The following is a 21,854-nucleotide window of genomic DNA, read 5'->3' on the forward strand; positions in this document are numbered from 1 at the left end:
ACACAGGCAGAGGGAGAAACAGGCTCCATGCAGGAAGCCCGATGTGGGATTTGATCCCGGGACTCCAGGATCACACCCTGGACTGAAGGCAGCGCTAAACCGCTGAGCCACCTGGGCTGCCCCTTGTTTTTTTTTTTTTTTAAGATTTTATTTATTTATTCATGAGACACACACACACACACACACACACAGAGGCAGAGACACAGGCAGAGAGAGAAGCAGGCTCCATGCAGGGAGCCTGACGTGGGACTCAATCCCAGGTCTCCAAGATCATGCCCTGGGCTGAATGCAGGTGTTAAACCGCTGAGCCATCCAGGGATCCCTCTCAAAAATAGCTTTAAAAGTGTATAAGAGTGGTTCTATTTCCTTGAAGATAATGGATATTCACTCAGCTTTAAGAAGCCAGGTAAGATTCTTACTGTCTTCCCACTAAAACTATCTTTTTATTGTATTTCCATTAAGATCACATGTCCTTATGTGTGATTCTGATTTTGCAATTAAGAGATTTGGATAATTTTTTTCCAGTGTTGGCCTTAACATAGTCATAGAGTAAAGTAAATGGTGGTGTAGAATCATATATGCTATGACAGGGATGTCCTAAGACAGGGATGCCTGGGTGGCTCAGCGGCTGAGCGTCTGCCTTTGGTTCAGGGCATGCTCCTGGGGTCCTGGGATGGAGTCCCATATCAGGATCCTGGTAGGGAGCCTACTTCTCCGTCTGCTCTGTCTCTTTGTCTCTCATGAACAAATAAATAAAACCTTTAAAAAAACCACAAAAACATCGTATTTCATAGGTATTAGGCAGCACCCATCTAAAGAGGACACTCAAATTTATGCTTCTATAAATGTGTAAATTTCTCCAAGTTTTAGTATGTATTGTACATATCACCTTCACTGATTACATACAGAAGAGGTCCATTGTCATACATTTTGAAAGAGAGTATTTCTGCTCCAAGGTAGGACTGCCCAAGCTTTGAACTGCGTCAAAAATAAACTCTTCAGATTTTCATTCATTGTTTAATTATAGAAATAAGAGTACAATAAACACCCATACCCCAAGTGCTCAGAAAACTGCAAGCAACTTTGAGTTTTTAAAAAGATGCTTTGCCTTTCAAAAGCAAGCCATATACTTTACAAAGACCATATGGGATCATTTGGAAGAAAGGAAAAATTAAAGAAATTTGTCTTATTGCATCATATTAGGCTTGACAAAGGAAATGTGTGCTTTAAGTATCTAATTAAAAACAAGCCTGGTATCGTAGGTCACCTTCTTCAGTTGTGTGTGTGTCTTGATAATTGCCCTCATGTTCCTAATTAGTTCAGGAGAGCACTGAGTATGAAAACGCATGAGGCAATCCTGACAACAGAAGATATCCTGTGTTAGTTCATAAAATACCTTGGATAACTATAATAAAATTTAATTTTAAATACATATTATAAAGATCACAAAATCCATACAAGAAGGAGAATTCTTGCTTTAACTAGGAGGGATCACTTTTGATAGCAGGAGAAAGCCTCAGAGTGTAGTATAGCAATTAGGAGTGTGGACTGTGAGCCAGACATTGGGATTTGAAATCAGGTTCTACCACATAGCAAGGGTGTGACCCTGACAAGCTTGCTAACCAATATGTGCCTCAGTTTTCTCATAAGTATTATCCTGATGTTATCTCAAGTGTTCATTACTTTATTACATACATAATACAGCTAGCCAGCATCTGATAGATAAGTGTTTGCTGTTGCCATACTCATCACTGTCACCATCAGCACTAGCTGCTCCAAAGTTCAACCAGTTATCCTGCATGTCCCTCACACTCCAATATCAGGCAGAGAGGACAGCCTGGGGGCAGTTCCCCTTCTACCAAAGAGAACCAATGAGCCATGCTGTCATAGCCTTTGCTTTTTCTTTGGAACTACCCTCCTTCCATTCTGGGAAATAAAGATTTTTTTGCATCTGTGTCCATTCCTCTTAGATTGAAACTTTACAGACCACAGTAATTGTTGTTTTTTAATTGAGATGTGATTCATATACCATGAAATCCACTCTTTTACAGTATACACTTCAGTGATTCTTAGTATATTATGCAACCATCACTACTATCTGATTCCAGAACAATTTTACTGCCCCCATAAATCTTGAAGCTACTGCAAAATAAATTTTGTATTCAGTATATATACTAGGGATTCAGTTCCATTATCATTCCACCTAAGTGTATCACTGTGGGAAAGACCACTGGCTTCTCACTCTAAAATGTTTTCTCCCTTCCTCTTTAAACTGGGTATATAGCTGCCCAGTATAAAGACTGCCAGACCTGGGGCACCAGGGGGCTCAGTCAGTTAAGTGTTTAAGCATCTGCCTTTGGCTCAGGTCATGATCCCAGGGTCCTGGGATCTAGCTTCACATCTGGCTCCCCGCTCGGGGAAGAGCCTGCTTCTCTCTCTCCCTTTGCTGCTTCCCCTACTTGTGCTCTCTTTCCCTGTCAGATAAATAAATTCTTAAAAAAAAAAAAAGACTACATGACCCTGAATCCCCTGCACCTAGGCATGGCTATGTAGCTAAGTTCATGCCAGGGAGCTAGCAATTCAGAGGAAATACAAAGTGGTAGCTTCTGGAAAAGCTGTGGGGAGCCAGCCGGTATATACCTTTTCTCCATTAGCACGTTATTGTTTGTCCCTTCCTCCATCTTATTGCCTGAACGATGAGTGACTGGAGCTCTGGGAGCCATTTTTGGATCACAAGACATCCTCGAGATTAGGAGGCAGAGGCTCAGATGATTTAGGAGAACAATGGAAGGAGCCTGGGTCGCTAGCACCTCTGTTCATACTGGCCCTGAAATATCTTCCCTGGAAAATTTCTTTCACATAGAAGAGAAGCAAATGTATGTGCTTATCCCACCATTTGGGGATGTTCAAGGCATACGCAGTGGATCCCAAATTCCCACCGGTGGCATAAATTTTGAGTTGCCAAGAAGGTAAGCACTCAAAAAGCTAAGACCATTTTTGTTGCTTTTTGTAAGTATTACATCAAACTGGAGTTCAGCACAGAACACCAACCATTGTTTGCAGCAACTTATTTAATACAGCTCCCTAGGTATATTCTCCACACATTCATTCATACTGTGGAACTAATACGTAATACATGAAGATTAATTGTCTCTGTAGAAACTTGGAACACCAACCAGCAATGGTAACGAGTCATACTTGCAAACCAATCTACTTAAATTGTACTTTCACACTGGAGACAAGCAGCCATCTGAACATACATCCACTCAAAGCCATTAAAGAGCAATGGACTGTGCAAAGCAATAACCCTACGAGGGAATCTAATTCAAACTAAAATAAAGTCACCTGAAATTTAGTGTGCTCGGCAGCTCCTTTGAACCTGCTTCATATATAATCAAGTCCAACCCTTAAAAAAAAAAGACCAAAATAAATCAAGTAGTATTTCTAAAGACTTTGCTATTAAAAGGATGAGGTATTCTAAAACAATACTCATAATCTTACTACTCTGCCACCACCCGGATGATCTTATTCAAAAAGAAAACATTTCAGGTTTTAATTCTAATACAGTTAGAATTAAAGTGTTGATAGCCTAAGCTCCTAGAGAGTAAGGACCATTTAACTCAGCTTTATGTTCCCTGGTAGCACCTAGATGAGTATGTTAAATATAGTAGATACTCAATTAATGGTTGCTGAAATGAATCTGTATTTTTCAAATGTGCATTGCTGTATTCTTTAAAGTGACAACTCACTTTTGTGACCTTGAGAAAGTTACTTTTCTTTTTCATTTCTTCACCTGTTAGAGGGGATAGCATCCTCTTCCTAAGATTAATGAGGTATGTGTAGGCAAAGTGCTTTAGGCAGCACCTGATACAGAAGGTGTAGACAATAAATGATAGTTGGTATTCTCATTAATGTTATTTTTTTTGTCATTGTGTCACTATTATTATTACTCTGCTTAAGATTCTATTCTGTGTGCTGGGAAAAGTATTATAAAACATAGTCCTTGCTAAAAAAATATCCAAAGCAGATGGTCTATACATATGAAAAGATAAGTGGAGATGCAAAGTAGGAGGGGTTCTATGACCAATGGACAATATTCTTGGGATAGGATCCCAGAATTAACTCCTAGTCTGAATTTTCTGATTGCCTTGTACTCCAAACCGCCACTTGCCTTTCCCCTCCCCACTGTCCCTCCACTATACTCTACGCACTGAGATTTTATAATTTCCTGCTTCCCCCCCCCCCAGATTTGCACTAATATTCCCCTGTGGGAAGATCATTCCTGCAGATTAAGATCCTGACAATAGCCTGTCCTGAGGCCTGAGCCAAGGACTCTCCACAGCTGCATAGAGTCTTCTGGGCAGCCTGAGAAGATAGGGCCCCAGCTGGTCCCATAAGCAAAGATCATGAATGCTTAGGATTTTGCAGAGACAAGCCTATCTTGAGAGCCGGTTTCCTGGAACAAGTGAGACTTGAGTTGAGTTAATAAAGAAAAGTCTAGAGAAGAGGGAACAAGGACATGCCAGGCAGAAGAGGCCCTATGAGCAAAGCAATGAGCTAATAATTGCAAATGGGAACAAATTGTGGTGTTGGCAAGCTGCAGTGAAGAAAGTCTAAATGGACGTTGTCAGAAGCAAAGTTGAAGATCAACAGGAACCATACTAAGGGGTTTTGGCATTAAGCTGTGTGTGAGGAACTCAGCTTTCTTGAACTATATAATTGGCTTTGACATACAAGTACTCATTACATGAAGGGCAAAGTGGAACTTTTGAAATATGTTAGTAGTGGTACATGTAGAATGCACAGGCAGACTGTGGGTATTTATTGAGATTGGGGAAGGAAGGTGAATCTATTATAGGTAGGAAGATCTGACTCTAGAAACACAAAACTGGTTCTGACATGAAAGAGGCCTTGAGTGGTCATCAAAAAATATCACCAAATAGCAACTGTGAGGAATTTGAAGTTTCCATCAAATATCTAATTTGAAACACAGTATTCTAGAGCTGCAAAGACATCCAGAGTATATTTTATTTTAAAGGTCAGGAAAATGAGGTTGAGGAAGACATATGACTTGCCTCAAGTCTCACGGCTAGTTGGAAATAAAGCCTCAACCCAACAACACAAGCCCTCCTCAGGTTTTAGGCTCTGTAAGTGACACTTTTACAACAAATCCCACATTTTTAGTTTTGATAAAACAATTTAATTGTAGATAAAGATATTTTCACTTAGCAGAAGCCACATATTTATATTTAAGTAATATAAATAACAGATCTTTATTTTTTGGGTATTCGTTTTGCTCTTGTGTCAACATCGAGTTGAAATCAAACTTAAAGTAACACAACGGAAAACTAAAATGTGTTCCTTTCAAAACTTTTTGAATAATAATGTTTTTTTTTAAGCTGAACAAAAACATGACCTTCTTCTTACTTAGAAGTTCCTATTAACGAAGGTAAAATGGTATACAGAATTTTAAAATCAACATTTAGAGATTATAGCTATTCAACAATATCATGCTAGTAAATAATGTTCTTTTAATATTTGCTTCCTTGGTCGGCTCAATTATAAACTCAGTTTAAGGGGTGCCTGGGTGGCTCAGCACTTGAGGATCTGCCTTTGGCTCTGGTTGTTAACCCCCGGGGCCCAGGATCGAGTACCACACTGGGCTTCTCACATGGAGCCTCCTTCTCCCTCTGCCCATGTCTCTGCCTCTCTCTGTGTGTCTCTTATGAATAAATAAATATATAATTTATATATAAAAAAATAAAAAATAAAATAAACTCAGTTTAAAAGCCTACATTTCTACCTACTCGGAAATAGCAGCACCGACTCTAAAAAAAATTATGTCTCTCCAATTAGAAGATCATATAAACTCTAAGAGGATGTTATGCATCAAAAGGTCATTTGGCCCCTGTCCGCACTCCACAGTACTCTGTCATATTTTCTTAAATTCAAGTAATAGAATTTGGACTCTCAGTTACAAGACTCCATTAGGCTGTCCTCTGACCGCTCCGATTCTACTCAGCACTTCCCTGTGCAGATGTCTGGTGCCAAGGGACCTTGTCCAGCTGCTGGCAGCATGGGCAACTACCCTCCGTAGCCGCCTTCATCCACTGATGGACAGCACCTCCACCCTCCATGCACAGCTCAGTCATCAACACCCGTTAGAGACAGGCATTGAAACTCTTCATACCTCCTGACAGCTTCAGCACCACCTTAGAGGCAGCTAAAGAACTTCTTTGAAAGTTGTCTTTTCATGAGATGAATTAGCTCTTTATATTAAGGAAGCAATAAATTATTCTTTGGTGCCCCAAGTGATTTTCTGCAGAGCAATTTAAATCACAGCCCCTGGTTAGTTTATGCTTTTTCGTGAAGTTCCAAAGTCAAGCAGCAAAGAGTCGGCTCCTCACATTTATAACTGTTACTCAAGATATTTGATATTAATTTCAAAGTATTCTGGCTTGCTTTAGGATAACTGTAAGTGGACACTATCTCAGGAATTTGAATACCAGTTTACAGGAACAACATTGGAGTGACCCAGGGAAAATTGGTTTAATACTGAAATTTCACCAGTACTGACAAAGTTTCTTGGGGAAGGATCTCACAGTGTGAAACCTGAAAATGTACTTGAGCAGAGTCCTAAAATTCACACATGTTATTTATAATTTTCTAACTGATGTTAAATTTTTTTAACATTTTATTTGAGAGATTGTTTAGTCTTAAAAATCTGCTCACATGAGAGTTGGGATTTTTAATGCTTCACATTGTATTACTTCTAGTGTCTTTGAGATAATTACCCCTGATATCTATTTGTTGTTTGGAATCCTAGCAGGTGGTGGATATCTTATAAACAACAGATAGGAACTGTATAAGCTGTAAGGAAATTAAAAATTGAGAAAGAAAAAAAAATCTCCCCCCCCCAGGATAATTTTTTTTCAGTTAATTCCAAAGGTCAAGTGTAAAGAAATAGTCCCTCTCCTTAAATACTGAGATTCATCATCCTGACATTATTTACTAGAGTTGCAGTTCATGAACTGATAGGAGGTCCCATGATTTTGTATTCTGTTGTCAGACATTTGACTACTCCTTAATTATGCTATGAGGCAAAAATGTGAATAGTGTATATATTAAATCTTGGGCACTGAGCTTTGTCGCTTTATGTTTCAATGATTGCCAGTTCCACCACTGCTAATAAAAACAGGATTCATTTTGTACTGACTTTTATCAGATATTTATCCTAAAGGTTTTATTATACATGTATTTTAAAATATTCTAAACATAAAAAGTGCAGGGAATAATAAAGTAAACTTTTTTGCAACCAATAGCCATTTAAACATATATTAACATCTTACCATATTCTTTTTTGAGAAATAAAATATTATAGATATGGTTAAAGTATACCATGCACATGTGCCCAACCTGATCCCATTCTTTACTCTCTATGCAGAAAGTAACCAACATTACAAAGTTGAGGCACATTTTTCCCACCCTTGTTTTTATACATAATCATTTTCTCTAAACATTATCTAATAAATATTTATGTGAAACTAAAATTAATATAAATTGTATATTATAAAATAGTATCATTTTTCCCTCAACATTATATTTTTGAGATTGATTCAACACATATAGATCTAGTTATTTATTTTAACTGCTTCTCTAGTGTTTTATTTTATGAATAAACCACAAGTAGTTTATCCATTTACCTTCTAATGAATATTTAAGGTTTTCTTTCAATTTTAGGCTATAACATTCAAATACTTTGTTGAACATCTGTGTGTTTCTCTAGGGTAGATTTCTAAAATGAGATTGGTGGGATTTAGGATATGCATATACTCAACTTTATAGACATTGGAAGTTGCTCTTTTAAAGTGGCTATACTGATCTGTACCCCAACAGCAATATAGGAGTGGTTCTCACTATTTCTTCCTCACTAATACTGCCTTTGTCAGTTCTTTTAATTTTTTACCAATATGATGGGTATCAAATGCTGTATCTTGTTTTCATCTGTATATCCCTGATGGGTGGTAATATTGAATATATATGTATAACATGCCATTATTAACATGCCATTAATAAGCTATTCATCTTTGACTTTCTCAATGATATCCCATTTAGGTTTTATATCTTTTTCAGAGTTTTGTTCTTATAGTTTTATTACAATTATGAGTGGTATCTTTCAAAAATTACATTTCCAATGGTCATTACCACTGCAAAATGGAGTTATTATTGCCTATCTCAGGTTGTCCTGAGAAATTTGTATAAAATGCCTAGTAAGGTGCTTACTAGAAACCAAATCTAGTCCCTCACTAAGTTTTTGTGGAATAAAGAAGGAGTTAACATTTATTTGCAAATGCACACATCAAGGTGGCACACAACTTCATAAAGCCTTACTGATTAGTGACCAACACCTTTTTAATTAACTGATTGTACGCAGAGAAGAAATGTGCAGTGATACTGAAGAGCCAGGTGTTTTAAAAGTGGAAGTGCATTCCAATTCAATCTGTGATTTTTGCGGCACGCTTATAGGTGTAACTTGAATTGGCTATCCTTTGGGAAAATATACTGAGACAGGAAGACTAGATTTGGTTTCTAGTACATTTGCTACTTCAAGTTATATAATATGATATCACCGAGAAAAAATCAGAACACCCTGCAAAGTATATATAATATGTCACCCTGTGAGGGTTTCAAATATTTTATTTGCCTGCATTTGCAAGACTTATCTAATGCATTCTGACTCTACTGATCATGAAGTATTGGGGAAAAAAATACTTTAAACTTTAGTATATGAATATTTTATATGACTTCACATTTTCTGATTATTGTTTGGTATCCTAAACTAGTACTCTCCATCATTTCTACATTTCTGTGAGAGCAGAGGAAGCTAGGAGAAGGCCAAATATGCATCAAGCAAAATTGTAGTTTTGGGAAAAGACAACTCTGTCCAGGGTGGGCAGAGTCAGTTCAGGTAGGAAGATGCTACTGAGAGATGAACAAAGTGAGTCACAGCTCACATTCAGTAACTTAAATGCTTTCGGCACATGGCCACTTCCTTGTGTTTATGTCCCCTAAATACTCAAAAAATAGCAGCCAGTGTAGAAGTACAATTAAGCAAATTAAGTTATTATCTTCAGATGTTAGCAGTTAAATTCCACTGTTTCCTTTCCCTTGGCAGGTTGGGGAGGAGGCTGGTGAACACCTAGAGAACATATGGAAATGGTTATATTCCATTTTATGTAAGTGTTTATGTGTTGGTTGAACTCATTTTTCAGTTCATAGAAATAATACTTGTCCCCACCAGTTCCCCCACCCCAACAAGGAAGAAAAAATAATTTACTTTGAAGCAGAACCGTTTTTAATCAATTGCATTTTTTATTTCAGTTGAGTTTCGGAGAATTACTGACTTGACCTTAAAAACAAACTCCCTTTTCACATATGACTATTTAAAAAAAAAAAAAGGGGGGTCTTTTTGAGGATCCCTCCTGAAACTCACCTCTATTTTAGCAGTCATTAAACGAACACTCTATTGAAATAACTGATGATTTATTTTATAATAAATTATTATTAAATAAGAAATTACTTAAATGATTTCCATTTTCTACTGAGGTACAAGAATAGCTTAAATAACTACTTTGTGAACCACAAAGCTACAGGCAGATTGGGGTTTGCACTAAATTACATACCAAAGGAAATCTCATTCTGTAGTGAATTTCATGTTAATTATCATCATAATTTTGTATCCAGCTGACAACCAAAGCCAACATGACCTGTTTCCCAACTATTCCAATAATGAATAACAGTCTTTGACAAACATCCTATTTCTTCAAACAATGCAAATCACATACATGCAGAGTTTCAGACAATGATTAGAAGTTTAGTTGCCCTGCTGTGGATTCAAGACAAATGGCTCCCTTACACTGCTTTTCAAAGTGAAGCCCATGGAATTAGCCCTTGGAGAGAAAGCTAACTAGAAAGTTTTCCTAATGCAATGTAAAAGTCAATTTGTGCCAAAAGGCCCTAGTTGAGGAAGTGTTATTTAAGGTCAAAAATGACCGAAAGAAGCTTTTAGGTAAAAGAGTCCACAAATAAGTTATAAGTCAGGCTGTTCTGGTTCTCAAAAATTATTTGCAAGAATAAAGAAAGGGCAGGAGAGAAGAAAAATTAAAGACTTAAAATGAGGATAGCAATCATTTTAGCCAACAGTGTGACAATGTGTTTCTTACATCTCATGCCACTTGTGTCCAAAATGTTATACATATTGGGGATAAGTTTATTACTTACACAACTATAAATTTTCAATCTATTTGCATTCATATTCTTTGTTGTAAACCTGCATATGGCTTGAAAAAACATCATGGAAGATAATCCCAAATGTTCTTTCATCACCTCATTAAAAGCTGAAGTCATTCATACCATTTTAATAATAATATTTTGCATTTAGAAGGATCTTCACATTTAGTTTTTTAAAGATTTTATTTATTATTTATTATAGAGATTGAAAGAGCAAGGGGAGGGGACAAGCAGATTTCATGCTGAGTACAGAGCCCAATGCAGAGCTCCATCCCAGGACCCTGAGATCATGACCTGAGCTGAAATCAAGAGTTAGATAGTTAATTGAGCCACCCCAGTGCCCCAGAGTTTCATTTTATAAGGCCCTTTTCATGCATAGCCTGTAATGGAATTCTTACCATGCTTTCAATATAAAAATGCTAACAATTGGGCCAGAAAGAATAGTCATGATAGGTTTTCTCCATCAACACGTGGCACAACCAAGTGTTTATCATATGCAAGTGCAGGGGTGGGTGCTAGGGAGGTGAGAGTGAACATGCATCCTGATCTCAAGGAGCAGAGCTGCTAATCTGGTAAGAGCAGTGAAATATGAGCGTGACTGTCACTGGGCTACTAAAGGAGGACTTACTTGTTAGCAGACAGAACTGGACAAACAGATTATGGCTCAGCTGTTTTTCCTCTCACCCACTTGCCTGTGTGAAGTGGTTTTTGTGACCTATACCAGGAAGTTTTCTCATCAATGATTCCCCCCATTGTGCTGCAAAGCTTCCTCACAATGTAGTAGAAACTCAATTTATATAAGCCACAAAAGGAGTTTCAGTGTTCTGGCTATTGATAGAAGTAGCAATTCACGTTTGAACTCTTCCCCTTAAACAAATACAAACACTGCGGCGATTCATCTTTTAATGTTTATTTAGAAAATCAAGTTACACTTTAAAATTTTTATATCCTAGGGGCCAAAAGAAGTCCTCAGATAGAGAGATACGCCCTCCAAAGAAATTGTTAGAATTTCACAAATTTGTTCGAAACTGGATTAGCTTCTGGTATTCAGGAAGTTTTGATCTTTTCTCTTCCCTACCATTTTCTTATACAACCCCAGTTCTGACTAATTGTGCTGGTAGGTAATTCCTCTGTCAGGTTAAATGCCTCCACTCTCTCAATTACTTGTGACCTCAGTGGATTTGAGAAAACTCTGCAGCATGAACAGTTTCCATTATGATGTAAATCAATATTATAATATGCAACAATGTTTGTGAAGACTCTCAATGCTTGCCAAGTGACAAAAATTGTTTTTAGTGGCACCACTATGACAATTCCATTATGGCCATAATTAGTTCATATTATTCAATTTCCTTTATGGTGTAAATTATGTAATAATTAGACTTGCTCATGAGGTTTGCATATGGTATCCATGTAGCAGTACTTACCAGGACTTTTCATAAACCAAATCCAAAGTGAGCTAACATATCTCAGATTTTGCATAACATCAAATAGAACAAAATTAAAACATAATTACAAGATAATGTTCTGAGAAAGAAGTAATAAAACTTAGGTGGCAACGTGTATACCATAGTAGATCACACAAAAAAGCCTTGAGCAGACAATAAAAGTTTAAAAGGCAGGCTCTGCATTTTCTGAGTTTACTGAGAAATATATGTGTACCTGCATGAACCATCTGAAAATTAATTATTGTACCCTTGGGAACCTTTACCACTGTTCCTGCCCACACTTGGGGCACAAGCTTTGAGAAGAATGTGAATGTCTGTCCAGGAGAAGATGGTGGTCATGAGTGGCCACCATGAGAACTGATTTACTTAGTATTTAAAAGAGAAGTTTATGAGATAAATGTGCCCCAAAGAACCTCTTGAGAGAGTCTGTAAGGAGGCAGGGTAGAGGAGGTAGAAATAAAGCCACTTGCACGTTTGCTTTGAACATGTTCTAAATCAGTATTTTCTGAGTACACAAGAAATCCACTGGGCTCCTTTAATTCTACCGTGAGCACTTCCTAGCACAAGCTCATCACCATGAAGAGCCACACTTGAAACTTTCAGAAGTTATCCTTCCAATTCTCACAATAAAGTACAGATCACAAAAAATGGCTTTATTCACAGTTATAGAGAACCCTGAATCCTGACATCTCTGTTCTACTGTGCTACTTGTTTTCATTTCAGAGCTCATTTTGGAGACTTTCAATTTTCTGCTTTTTTTTTTCCCTAAAACCACCACCAGAGAAACAAACTTTCATAAAATAAATATGACTAACACTTTGAAGTAAAAATATCCACAAAGAAACCAGTATGGGAAGATGGTGGAATTTCCATTGACTCATAAAACTATTTACATATAAAGCTCCTTTTTTCTTCACTCATTTAAATTATTACCACTTCTTGTTCAGACACTCTGGCAAAACATCAGTTATTTTAATGTGAATCCTTCACAGGCTGCCCCAAACCAACTAACGCTCCAGCAAAAGGTTTGCAGCTTGCCAGATCCAGGAAAGGGTAGAAAGTTGACCCACATATTCTGTCTACTGAACTATCACGTTGCTTTCCTCTTGTCATGGACATGAGGAAATACCATCCAAACCTCTTCACATTTGCTAAAACCAACCACCACCACAAGTCAGAATTAACGACTTGAACTTCAGTGTTTCTAAGAATAAAGAAAAGAGGCACTCTACCGGGTCTTCAGTTTTGTGACTATTCAAGAGGTCAGACAGGAAATCTTCATGAAGGCTCTCTCTCCGAATTAGCGTAAATTCCCTCAGGAAAACAGCCCCCTGGCTTTGGTCTCCGAATACCTAGGGAGATAAGATAGCCAATTAAGCCTTCAGACAGAGCCTGGAGGGAGGGGACACTGAGGAATGAGTGTCTCTGAGTTGAAGAAACTTCTTGGATTCATTTCAAGTCCGATTAGAGCAATCAAAAACAACGCACACGCAAATACATATTAATGTGAGAGCCACTAGAATATTCTGGCATGTGGCTCCTTGGATGGATGCCAGGAAAGTCCACTGCTAAGTTGGCACCTCTTAATTGCCTGGTGTACGGTGCCAAAATTCAGAGATTGTAAGCTACCTTTGAGGCCAAATCAAGCATAGATTTATTCTCTTGGGCTACCCCTATGTATGTGGCACCCAGGTACCTCAGACCCACAGGGATCTATCCCTAGTCCCATAGATAATGAGCATCTAGGTGGACCCTGATGTTCTATTAAATTATCTATGAGGTAGGGAGAAGCTGGCAGAAGCCCATAACTGACTTCCGGAATTATTCAAGTACTTTAGAACCAGATGCACGTTAGCTACTCTGGAGGAAGGTACTGGAGAACTTTTATCTGGATCTTATCACATACCAGGTTCTTTACACATGTTATCTTGCAGCAGCCCCAGGAGGTGTCTGTTACTAGCCACACTTTGCAAATTAGGAACTGGAGGCAACAGGGTTTCAGGAATTTGGCAAGTTAATAAGTGTTGAAAGGAGGACTCAGATACAGGTCTGACTCCAAAACCTCTTTCTTTTTATTATCACATTGTTCTACTGAGCTCCTCAAACCTCTGGCGGAGAACAAATTGTTAAGTAACTACTACATATGCAAGGGTCAGTGAATTTACCCAAGCCTCCCACTACCTCTCTGAACCTCAGTTTACTCGTTGTATTGAGTAAACTGGAATGATATTAGCATGAGTGGGCTGCTGAGAAGACAGGAGATAATACATGTAAGGTGCAGAGTACAGCGACTTACCTAGAGGAAGCATTCAACAGATAACAGCCACAGTTATTATCAAAAGTACATTCTACTCAAGGAACAATTAAAAATTTAAGCTTTTAATATACATGAAATTCTTTGACCATATTATAATATCTGTAATGGATATTATAAATGGGTGTTGTATTATCTTCCTATTAGTTTAACATTTAATTTTTAAACATTTTCAGTTTTATACCTCTTTTATGGTATCGGTAATGTCATTAGGAATATGGGGGGGTTCATATTACTTTATGCCTTCTTCAATGTCTCTAATAATTCATAATAAATTAAAATAATTTTAATCCCTAAACACTTTGGAAAGGAAGAGAATTTTCTGTAATTTATATCTAAATGGCCTCTGTTATACACAACATAGTATCATGGAGGTAGACAGAATCTTGGGCCCCTTTACTCTCTAGTCTCCTACCTGTGACTATATCATTCAACATGGCAAAGGGACTTTGCAGATGTAATTAAGTTTACTTATGAGCAGACTTCAAAATAGGGTTGTATCCTGGATAATCCAAGTGGGCCCAATGCAATCATCGGAATCCTTCAAACAGACCATTCTGGGCTGAGGGCAGGAGAGAAAGTCAAAAAGCTTCAAAGTGTGACAAGGACTTGACCTGCCATTTTTGGCTTGAAGATCAAGGAGGGGCATGTGGGAAGCTTGAGAGGAAAATATGTTCTGCCAACAACGGAGAGCTTGAAAGAGGACCTTTGCCATAGTAGAGAACTACATCTTTGGACAATAGTTAGGTTTTAGCCCAGTGGGACTCTAACTAGGGAATCCAGCCATGCCTGCCAGACTTCTGACCTATCGAAATTTTGAGATAATACTTATGTACTGTTTTCAGCTATTAAATCTGTGGTAATTTGTTATGGCAGCAATAGAAAATGGATATTGATATTGATATTCATCAAGAGGCACAGTCAATGAGAGGTTATCTTATTACTTTTCCTGCATGGCTTCATAAGAATTAACCAGTACTGAACAAGGAGAGGTAGAATTACAGATGAATTCTTAGAAATGTAACCTTCTGGTTAACCTAACTTATTCCTGTTACCCTTAAAATTAAATTTCTCATTTCTTTTCTCATCAGAGTCAGTCATTCCTTGAGTCTATACCTACATACACTTCAAAACCTGTCTTGACCCTGAAACTTCCCTGATCAGGGAAGCTTTCAGAGGTTCTCCACTTCGTGTCAGGTGCATTTCAAATTCATGGGTCCGGTGCTCAGGACTACTCACAGCTTTTCAAGCTCTAGATAAAGAATAGCCACACTTCTGCAACTTTTTCTCAAAAAGATCAGAACCTGAGTTTAAAGTGACCTAGAATTGGTTTATTTTAATGTCACTGTTTTCAAAAGAACTGATGTATGGCTGATTGCTACTAAAGTTCAGATTTCATTAATCATTTCTCCAACAATCCTAGGCTATTGTGAATTCTAACACCAATATGCAAAATGGTGGCCACTTTGTCATGCAATGTCATAGTTTTTAAAAGCTCAAATCTGAAGAGACTAATCAACTTATGTGCATTTTCTTTGGGAGAACTTTTGTGCCTGTAAAAGACATGTTTCTTTTGTTAAACTGATTAAAGAAAGAGGCAAAATGACTAAAATATCCTCCAAAAGACAAAGTGAGGTGTGAAACATAAAGACTGAATATGCAATGCTATAAAAAGAAAGTAAAATCACCAAACACTTTATCCATTTGGTTTATACTTTAATTCTCAATCATAACTGCATATGTGTTTTCAAAAGCATTTCTGCCTGTTTGTATTTCCCAAGAATATTGACATTTGTAAGACTCACAATTCTTACCAAGATACTCAAGTTTCCCAATACTTTTCTGTGATACCAAGGCAGAAGGTCTTAATTAAACTAAAATTCAATTTAATATTGGGAATAGATAAGTACAAGCTAGATAAATGTAATTATAACCATTTTCTCCCTATAGATATCTTGTGCATATCTGTTTCTAATTTAACTTCTATTCATGAACACTATTACTAATTAGGCAATGTTAAGTACCCAAATTAATTTGGTCATTATTAAGTTAGTTTTAAATATCTGTATCTAGGGATGCCTGGGTGGCTCAGAGGTTGAGCATCTGCCTTTGGCTCAGGTTGTGAACCCGCAATCATGGGATCGAGTCCTGCATGGGCTCCCTCCATGGAGCCTGCTTCACCCTCCGCCTCTGTCTCTGCCTCTTTCTCTATGTCTCTCATGAATAAATAAAATCTTTAAAAAAATTTTTTTTAAAAATCTGTATCTATCAAACCATGAATAATTATTATATTCTGTGTGAATATAATGAGATACATAAATATATAAAGATATGTAAATATGTAACTCTTACACTTCTATTTCAAGCTGATTTTTAAAATGATTATTTAAATCCAAAGTAGCGGGATGCCTGGGTGGATCAGTGGTGAGCATCTACCTTCCCCTTGGGTCGTGATTCCAGGGTTCTGGGATCAAGTCCCCCATTGGGCTCTCTGTGGGAGCCTGCTTCTCCCTCTGCCTATGTCTCTGCCTCTCTGTGTCTCTCAGGAATAAATAAAATCTTTAAAAATCAATCAATCCAATGTAGTATCTTTTACTCATTTTTTTTTCATTCACTCATATGTACACATATTTACTCAAGTGCCAGGAGCTTTATTAAATAGGACATGCTTCTTCCTTTCAGAGCACTCTCTTCTAACGAGTACATGGATATGACAGTCTACTAGACGCTCACCAAAAGCTACCATCTTTTCACCATCACCTAGAGCATCACCTAGAGCACATTTCCTAGCCTCCTTTGCAGTTAGAAGTGACCCAAGTGAGTTTTAGCTGGTAAAAGTGATAGGTGAAACTCTAGGCTTGGCCATAAAAATCTCCCACATTCCTTCCTCCAGGATCTCTTGCCCTCAGGTCTGTCTGGAATGGAGACAGCCTCAGGGAAACCTTGAAATCAATGGTTAAAGGTGTAAGAGGTTCCATTAGGCTGGCTCCCTGAATGACTATACCCAGGAAGGCCAGCCCATGACCTGTTCACTTACCTAACATTGTAAAATGATCAAAAAGTAACAGTCCACTGTGTTGGAATGTGTCCCTGTTAGAGACTATTTGTTACTATGGCAAACAGTGCTCTAATTAATACAATGAAAATTTCTTGGAAAGCAGAGGATACCAGAGAATACAGAGCAAGGGTGATTACCTCTCCCAAGAAGGATTATGAAAGACTTTAAAGTGGGTTGAAAAGAAGAGTGGGGATTTATTACTTGCTGGACAAGAGGAATGGGAGTAGGGAAGTGAAGATTCTTGTTTTAGGAAGAGGGAAGAGGGGTTAAGGTTGAGATACCTTGTTTTATTTGTGTTTTAAGTAATCTAGCATGGCACGAATGTGGGGGTACATGAGGCCACAGGATGGGGACAGATTTTGTATAATGCTCTGGGGCCGGTTTATGAATCGTGCTCACTTAAAGATGGTAGCGGCCAGTCTTGTTGGGGCTTATGAGTCTGGAAGTGCAATCTGGTGGCTCTGAGGAGGTAAGACCAGAGATGACGTGACCAGTCTCAGATCACTGCAATTATTCTGATGAGAACTCATGAAGATGTGAGAATAGAGGAAAAGACGAGAAGATTTGGTGGCCAGCTGAATGAAGATGGTAATTGTCAGGTTAGTCTATATTTTCTGCCTGGATCTGAGCCTAAGAGTGGAGTGGGTAGTAGCTCTTACAGCAAACAGGAAATATAGCAGGAGGAGCAATTATGTGAGTCAGACGCAGATTTTGGTTCCAAAGAAGTGGAGCCTGAGGGGCCTTGGGCAAAGGAAGGTGAGCTTTGTGCACTGGAAAGACACTGGTCTAGGGATGATATGTAAGTGTTGGCATCATAGGGGGAGTGGATGATACTTTGGGATGGTTGAGTTTGCCAAGGAAAGAGTATGGAGCATGCAAAGGTATGAGAGCTGAGATAAGAAACATCTGGGGAGCAGTGACACTTACCATGCAACAATGGATCTATCTCTAACGTCCCGTTTATGCCAACAGAAAATATTAACAAGGACAATCCAAACATACTTCATTTCATCACCTTTAGGCATTCTTTTATTGGTTTTCCATGAAAATAATTTATGACAACATTGCATTCAACTTATTACATTTAGTTTCTTAAAAACAGCCTATGGCTCTTTGGGCTCTCAATCCCCCAGCCCCTGAATTCAACTAAATGTTGATCAGAACTTGAAAATTTCCAGGATAACTCACATTTAAAAAATTCTATTTCCCAGGGTTGGACCAGGTTTCCCAATTTTTGATTTGAAAAAAAGGTTACTTTACACCTGGATGTCAAAATTCCCCTTACAGTTATAAGGTAGTTAGCATATCATAAAAAATACATCAAAACTGGTGGCCCATTATGTTTTAGATTCAGTGGTGTTCATTTTGCAGTCAGAAAACAGAAATGTGAGAAGTGGAGGAATTTTACACGTGGCCAGTGGCTATGTTAGGATTAAGAGTCAGAGACAGTGTCTCAAAAAACCTCAAGTCTCTGGTGGATTCAAACCTTGTTATTCATCTACAGGAAGAGGGCAAGAAACAAGTAATCATGACTGAGACACCTATCTGTTTCTACAGGGTTTCTAGATTTCATGAGGACTGCTCCTCAGAAAGCACAAAGACTGTCATGCGCTAGAATTTGTACCCCACGATGAAGATTGCTTCTCCAATTACAGTCTCATTTCCTGCTTCAAACATTGACTCCTCTTTCTGATCCTTGGCACACCAGAGTACTCCTTAGAGAAACCCAGGAATGTAGAAATACCAGCTCCCAGAATAGAGTCTCATTAGATCCAGGAAGGCATGGAAGCAATTTATTGTTGTGGTTTACGTTCTCTGTAATGGGGCTGAGCGATCAAACATAAAGAGATTTTAGGGAGGGACATAGGTAAATATAGGAAACAAGGGAGTCTTTCAAGTAACTCTCTATTCTCTATACTCTACCCCCTGAGAGGGAAAAGGAGGTAAAAGTAGTTTAAAATGAAAAACCAAAATCACTGAATAATAACAAAGGTTTTGTATTTGACTTTAGGATACAAGTAGAAGCTCAAACCATATCTATGTGTACTTTTGTCTTCTAATTCACACTTGCTCCCATCATAACCTGGCACCAACCATTCCCCTGCATGACCTGACTGATAGTGGTTCCAGAGAATACTGGTTAGTATTCTGACTCCTGATTATTGGCTCACAATGAATGTATTTGGTAGAAGAAAAGATAAGATTCCGCCCTCAGAATGTCCTACTTCTTATGAGTTTGCTCTAAGGGCTGTGACTAGGATTTGGAATATTAAAACACACAGCAACTGGTTCACATTTTGGAATCTCCACCATCATTAAGGAAGAGTTGAAATGTCTCTAGAAGTTGCAATGTTGATGATAGGAGTGGATTATGGCCAGAGCTTTGAAGCAGCCTGTAATGTTCTGCGAGAAGCCTCCATTGACTTCCAGGCTGGGAGGAAGGGATGCAGAAATAATAGAGGTTTAAACAAACAAACATGCCCTCAAATTATCAGTTTATTGTTCTTTTTTCTTCATTTAGTTTTTCTGGGAAAACTGAAATGTAGTCAAGTTTATGTCCCGTGCTTTGGATTTCAGTTTCAATACTACTTATAAAGTGTAGCACTGAAAATCACAGTTACATTTTTTTCTACCAAAAGGATTTTGTAACATCTATTTGTTCCCCTATTTTGGTTAATAGTTTATTAAGAATTAAGATAGTGAAGCTATAAATTCTAATTAGAATAATCATCTAAACAAACAACTTAGGTAACTGACTCCTGTGTTGTCTGAATACACACCTGTATTTTAATGCCAATGGACAGTGAAATGATTGGGGCAAGGCTTATGAGTTCTTGGCATAAAAAGGACACTTGAATGCTTATTAAATAAGTAACTGAATAGAAAGTTTTCTTGGACACAGAAAATCTCTAGCTCCAGTTCTGAGAATCCCTACCAAGTAATAGGCAGAAATAAGAATATATATGGACTCAAAGAGCCCAAAGGTGGCCCTGCCGCCCAATATCAATACCATCTGATCTCAAAATCAAAGTGATTCAGACACCCAGGGAAAGAAGAGAAAATCTGTTCCCAATATAAAAGTATGAGTAACTTCTGGTTTGAAGGAAATCAAGCCAAAGGATAAATATCCTATCACTAGCCCTTAAAATATTGATATACTAAGCCCAAAATGACAATAGTCCCAAATGAAATCTGGGGACTAAATATACTAATAAGTAGACTCTAAATAAAAATAAATATAAATGTTCCTAACTTTATTAAAGGTCCTGACATTTGGTAACAAAGTGAGTTTGCCTGACATTAATAAATTCCACTTTGCAATAAACAAGGGTCTTTGATTTGGGAAAGGAAATTAATCATTTGAAGCCTATTCCTGTTAGGGCTATTATAGTGGACCCAAATGCAATGGGAAAAAACAATCCTGCCTAATTTCCATTGTAGTGGAAAATAGCTACTTGGCCCTTCTATTAATCTCTATAGTTTCATTCCTGGTAAGAATATTCTAATGTAATAAAATGGGGAAATGAGTAAACAGTAATTTGAATGTAAAGGATAGAAACAAATCATCAGCATATAATCTTATTAAAGAAATTTCCTCATTATAATGCAGAGAAGTATTTCAGAGACTTATTAGAATATGTACCAAAATAATAGTATTTATAAATGTCTGCAAATTCATAGTCATCAGTCAGAAGAGGCTCAATCAGCTTATGCTGAGATCAGCAACTCTGTGTGCACATGTTCATAAATGTGTATAGAGAGTGCGGAGGCAGCCTCACTGAATAAACTCCTTTCATCATTGTAAGAGCCCACTTAGAAAACCATCTGCTTATCTTTGAAAGTATTGTTGGTTGTTTTGTTGGTGGGTGACTAAATCTCTTTAGACAGAGACTTTGTGATGCCAACATACCTATCTATACCTACTGCCACAGCAGGCTTGTCTGTGAAAATAAAAAGGTTCTTGAGGTGGCTTCAGGTGTCCCTAGCTAATGGCTGCCAACTCTGTGAGCTGATTAGCAGTATTATACTCCCTTAAGGAAAGGCTAAATATGATCCCCAAGAAGATCGGTGGGGGGAGTTAATAAAAACATTCTTAAAACCATATTTAAGCCACTGACGTTTATATACCTGGTGTTTGGAGCTTAAAAACATTTCTGTATTCTGTTTGTTCTTTTACCAACTTTAATTACCATTTCTAAGGATTGTAAAGATAATTGCTAAACAGTCAAAGCAGAAAGAAGTGAGATGGAACATACTAGTCCAAAGTGTTCAGCTGGGCCTCATAATTCCTGGTACAGATGTTCGTGCTTAGTTCAGGTCTGATTTAGAGCAACAGCTATAATATGGTTTGAGGCAAGGTGACCAGATGTAGCTGAATTTAAAGATCTGTCCCAGAATGTCAATGAAAAGAAACTCCATTACCCTAGCAAAATAATCTTTATGGTGTGGGGTTAGGGGGGTGGGGAGTAATGCTTAAAAAGATGTACTTTATCTTTAAGGTAGATAGCTACCTTGACAAGGCAAGGAGTCATTAAAACAATATCAACAAAATAAGAAACGAACAAAAACATATGGAGAAATTTACCCTCACAAAACAATGTGCTAAAAAAAAAAAAGTAGCAGAAGGAAAACCATCAAAGGGTATGCATGCCCTGTGTATAATGTGGGCTTGATCTACAGGTAAGCTGTGGCATTTCCATAACTGATTATAAACATGAGCACTGAAAAGGAAGTGCTAGAAAGA

The sequence above is a fragment of the Nyctereutes procyonoides genome, unplaced genomic scaffold, assembly GCF_905146905.1.
Source record: "Nyctereutes procyonoides isolate TBG_1078 unplaced genomic scaffold, NYPRO_anot_genome, whole genome shotgun sequence".
In the NCBI taxonomy this organism is placed as follows: Eukaryota; Metazoa; Chordata; class Mammalia; order Carnivora; family Canidae; genus Nyctereutes; species Nyctereutes procyonoides.